Source organism: Hevea brasiliensis, chromosome 8 (genome assembly GCF_030052815.1).
Source record: "Hevea brasiliensis isolate MT/VB/25A 57/8 chromosome 8, ASM3005281v1, whole genome shotgun sequence".
In the NCBI taxonomy this organism is placed as follows: Eukaryota; Viridiplantae; Streptophyta; class Magnoliopsida; order Malpighiales; family Euphorbiaceae; genus Hevea; species Hevea brasiliensis.
In genome coordinates, this window is record NC_079500.1 from 18,440,782 (window position 1) to 18,445,839 (window position 5,058).

The 5,058-nt window shown below is 37.5% G+C and overlaps 1 non-coding gene across 1 annotated transcript; it reads left to right on the forward strand.

The window, feature by feature from the left end:
- Window positions 1-4,579: 4,579 nt before the first annotated feature.
- LOC131182703 (small nucleolar RNA R71) lies at window positions 4,580-4,686 on the forward strand. Its single transcript, XR_009150964.1, has one exon. It is a non-coding gene; the product is annotated as a small nucleolar RNA R71 (small nucleolar RNA).
- The last annotated feature ends 372 nt before the right edge of the window (window positions 4,687-5,058 follow it).

The window sequence follows — 5,058 nt, forward strand, 5'->3', positions numbered from 1 at the left end:
CGTGCTTATCATGCCATTTTTTAGTTCTTTCTTTATAGATCCTAGCATTTTCATAAGCATCAAGTCTCAATTCTTCTAACTCATCAAGTTGCAAAAGTCTTTTGTGTCCAGCAGCTTTTAAATCGAAATTGATTGCTGTTATGGCCCAATAAGCTTTATGTTCTAGCTCCATGGGCAAATGGCATGATTTCCCAAAAACTAACCTATAAGGTTTAGTTCCTATGGGGGTTTTAAAGGCTGTTCTATATGCCCAAAGAGTGTCATCTAATTTAAGGGACCAATCTTTTCTAGACTTGCTGATAGTTTTCTCCAAGATTTGCTTAAGTTCTCTATTTGTGATTTCTACTTGGCCATTTGTTTGAGGGAGATATGGTGTGGCAATCCTATGCTTTACCCCATACTTTCTCATCAATTTTTCAAATTGGTGGTTGCAAAAATGGCTACCACCATCACTGATTATGGCACGTGGGGCACCAAATCTAGTCAAAACAAAGTTTTTTAGAAATTTCACCACAACTTTTGCATCATTGGTAGGTGCAGCAATAACTTCTACCCATTTAGATACATAGTCCACCCCTACCAAGATATATTTATTCCCATAAGAGGATGGAAATGGCCCCATGAAATTAATTCCCCACACATCAAATAATTCAACTTCTAATATAGACTGTTGGGGCATCTCATCTCTCTTGGAAATATTGCCTACCCTTTGACACCTATCACACTTGCTTACAAAGTTTCTCACATGTTTAAACATATTAGGCCAATAGAAACCTGATGTCAAGACTTTTTCAATAATTTTTGAGTCACTACAATGACCACCATATTCAGAGGAATGACAATGGTAAATAACATCATTTATTTCTTCCTCTGGTATACATCTCCTAATTATTCCATCATTACATCTCCTAAACAAAAGAGGCTCTTCCCAAGAATAAAATTTAACATCATGCAAGAATCTTTTCTTTTGCTGCCAAGATAAATCAAGTGGCAAGACACCACAAGACAAGAAATTCACAATATCAGCAAACCATGGAAGTGCATATTTCAACACATACAACTGCTCTTTCATAAAAAACTCATCAATTGGCACAATATCATCATCTTTATTTTCAGTTTTTATCCTAGAAAGGTGATCAGCCACCACATTCTCAACACCTTTTTTTATCTCTTATTTCTAAATCAAATTCTTGAAGTAACAAAATCCATCTAATCAACCTAGATTTAGCTTCTTTCTTGCTCATTAAATACCTTATTGCTGCATGATCAGTGAAAACTATTACCTTTGAGTTGACCAAATAAGAACAGAATTTATTAAGTGCAAATACTACCGCAGGGAACTCCTTTTCAGTTGTAGCATAATTAATTTGAGCTTCATCAAGGGTTCAACTTGCATAGTAAATGGCATAAGGTTTTCTATCTTTTCGCTGGTCAAGGACAGCTCCAACAGCAAACTAGCTTGCATCACACATGATTTCGAATGGCAAAGTCCAATCCGCGGGTTGCATGATAGGAGCTGTTGTTAATGCCGTCTTTAACATGCAAAAAGCAACCATACAATCCTTATTAAAATCAAATTTAACATCATGATTCAAAAGATTTGTTAAGGGTTTAGCAAGTTTAGAAAAATCCTGAATAAATCACCGGTAAAACCCGGTATGTCCAAGAAAACTCCACACTCCTTTGACAGTGGTTGGAGGGGGCATTTTTTCAATAATTTCTATTTTGGCTCTATCTACTTCAATTCCCCTGTTTGAGATCAAATGCCCTAAAACGATCCCCTCTTGGACCATAAAGTGGCATTTCTCCCAATTCAACACTAGATCATTATCAACACACCCCTCCAAGATTTTAGACAAATTAGTCAAGCATGAATCAAAATTAGTTCCATATACTGAAAAGTCATCCATGAAGACCTCCATAATTTCTTCAATAAAATCAGAAAAAATGGCCATCATGCACCTTTGAAAGGTGCCAGGTGCATTACACAATCCGAATGGCATCCTTCGATATGCAAAGGTGCCATAGGGACAGGTAAAGGTAGTTTTTTCTTGGTCATCAGGATGGATTGGAATTTGAAAGAAACCAAAATATCCATCTAAGTAACAAAAGAAAGAATGCTTGGCTAATCTCTCTAACATTTGATCCATAAAAGGAAGGGGAAAATGGTCTTTTCTTGTAGCATTGTTCAACTTCCTATAGTCTATACACATTCTCCAACCTGTAACAGTTCTAGTGGGTATCAATTCATTATTCTCATTTTTAACAACTGTCACCCCACCTTTTTTTGGTACAACATGCACAGGACTCACCCACTCACTGTCAGAAATGGGGTAAATAATTCCAGCAGCTAGTAATTTCAGGATTTCCTTTTTCACAACAACCTTCATTGTAGAATTCAATCTTCTTTGGTGTTCAATGGAAGGTTTACTATTTGGCTCTAGGAAAATCCTATGCATACAGACTGTTAGACTAATTCCCTTTATATCATCAATTGCATAACCCAAAACTCTTCGATATTTTCTCAAAACTCTCAACAATTTTCATTCTCAATATCAGTCAAAGATGCATTAATTATAACAGGATATGTTCCATTGGGTCCAAGAAAAGCATACCTGAGGTTGGAAGGAAGAGGTTTAAGATCTACCTTTGGGGCATCCTCTACCTTTAATGATGGTGGTTTAATCTCCAAAGTTTGCACTTCTTCAAGCTAAAAAATTGTGGCTTCAGGATGTGGTGGAGAGCTCTCCAAGTGTTGTGCAAAAGCAGCTATGTTGTGATTGTCATCATCAATGCTCCCACCATGGACTAAGCAATTTTCAAGAGAGTTTTGTGGATAGCTTTTTCTGTAATGCTCTTGAACAATCTCATCAATAATGTCTACCCGCAAACAAGACTCAACTTCTTCATGTTTCCTTTTCATGGCTGGATTAATGTTGAATATCATTTGATCATCTCCCATTCTAAGTGTCAATTTCTCACCCTTTACATCAATTAATGCACCAGCTGTTGCCAAAAAGGGTCTTCCCAATAAGATAGGAATTTTTGTGTCTTCTTCCATATCTAAAATGACAAAGTCCACCGGAATGTAGAATTTCCCAACCTTGATAAGCACATTTTCTAGAATGCCTTCTGGATACTTAATTGAAAGGTCAGCCAATGAAAGATACATGTTCGTGGGCTTCAACTCTCCCATATTCAACTTCTCATATATTGAAAGAGGCATTAGGCTAACACTAGCCCCAAGGTCACTTAAGGCATTTGCCACACAATTATCACCTATATGACAAGGGATGGAAAACACACTCGGATCTTTGAGTTTGGGAGGTAACTTCTTCTGAATTATAGCACTGCATTGCTCTCCCAAGTTGATGGTATCATAATCTTCTAGCTTTCTCTTGTTGGTAAGAATCTCCTTCAAAAACTTGGCATAACTTGGCATTTGGGATAGTGCTTCAGTGAATGGCACATTGATATACAACTTCTTTAGCACTTCAAGGAATTTGCCAAATTGTTTGTCTAGCTTATGCTTGATGAATCTTTGAGGGTAGGGAAGGGTGGGCTTATAAGGCTCAGGTGGGATGTATGATTTCTCTCCCTCATCTTGCTCACTTTGCTTTCTTCTTCTTTTTCATTTTTCTTGCTCTCAACTGAATTTTCTTCTTTTGTGCTCTATTTTTCTTCTCTCTTGTTTTCACTCTCTTGACCAACTTTCTTACCACTTCTCAAGGTCACAACCTTACATTGTTCATGATGGTTTTGTAGTTGGCTAGGTAGTTTGCCATTGGATTTGCTTCCCGATGAGCTTGCTTGTTGAGCCAATTGAGTCTCCAACATACGATTGTGGGTTTGTAATTGATCCATGGTTTGTCTCATATGTTGCATTTCTTCCTCCAATTTGCTATTCATCTTGCTTTGTTCAGCAAAAAATTTCTCCATCATGCTTTCCAAGGTTGGCTTCGGTTCATGAGGTGGAAGGGATTGTTGTGCTCTTGCTTGATATTCAGGTTGTGGCTGCCTTGTGGGCTGAAATGGAGGCTGAAACTGAGGTCTATTCTGCTGCATATACTGCTGGTTATGAGCATAATTTGAGCTTTGACCTTGTTGAGCAAAAGTTGCTTGTGGTCTCCATGTTGAGTTGTTCACATTAGAGTAAGAATTTCCCATAGGTTTTTGTTGATAACCTCCTGCATAAGCAGCTTGTTCTTGCAAATAATCATCACCATAAGAAGAGTAATCAATTCCACAACTTTAGGTTCCATCTGTGTAGGCAACTTGTTACATAGTTATAGGAGTTGAGGTTGTTGCCTTTGTGCAAAAATCACTAAGAAGCTGAGTCAACTGATCAAATCTTGCATTCATGTAGCTAACTGAGTCAAGTTCATAAATTCTAGCCTTCTTTGGCTCAAGCGCTCTAGGATTTCCCCATAAATGGGTATTATGAGCAATCTTCTCTAATAAATCATAGCATTCTTCACTTGTCATTCTCATGAAATCTCCTCTTGCTTGTGAATCAATTGTGTTTCTTATGGCTGGAGTAACTCTGGTGTAGAAATTCTGAACAATCATCCATTTGGGTATTTCATGATGAGGACATTGCCTTTCAAGCTCCTTAAATCTCATCCAAGATTCATACAAAGTTTCATCATCCCTTGGCTTAAAAGCTACCATCAAATTCCTCAAATAAGTGGTTTTCCCAGGTGGGAAAAACTGAGACAGAAAAGCTTGAGATAGCTGCTCCCAAGTAGCTATAGTAGCTTGTGAAGTGAGTCATACCACTCTAATGCTGAATCCTGAAGAGAGAATGGAAATAAGGTGAGTCGAATCACTTCATCTGAAACTCCAGGCTGCCTTTGTGTACCACATATCATCAAAAATTTCTTCAAATGAGAATGAGGATTTTCAAGTGGACTACCTCCAAATTGTGAATTCTGAACCATTTGAATGAGATCAGTCTTTAACTCAAATTGATTAGCTCCAATAATAGGTCTGCTATCTCTCACATCTGCACATCTAGGAAAAGCATAATCTAACATGGATCTTCTTTGAGGATCATTT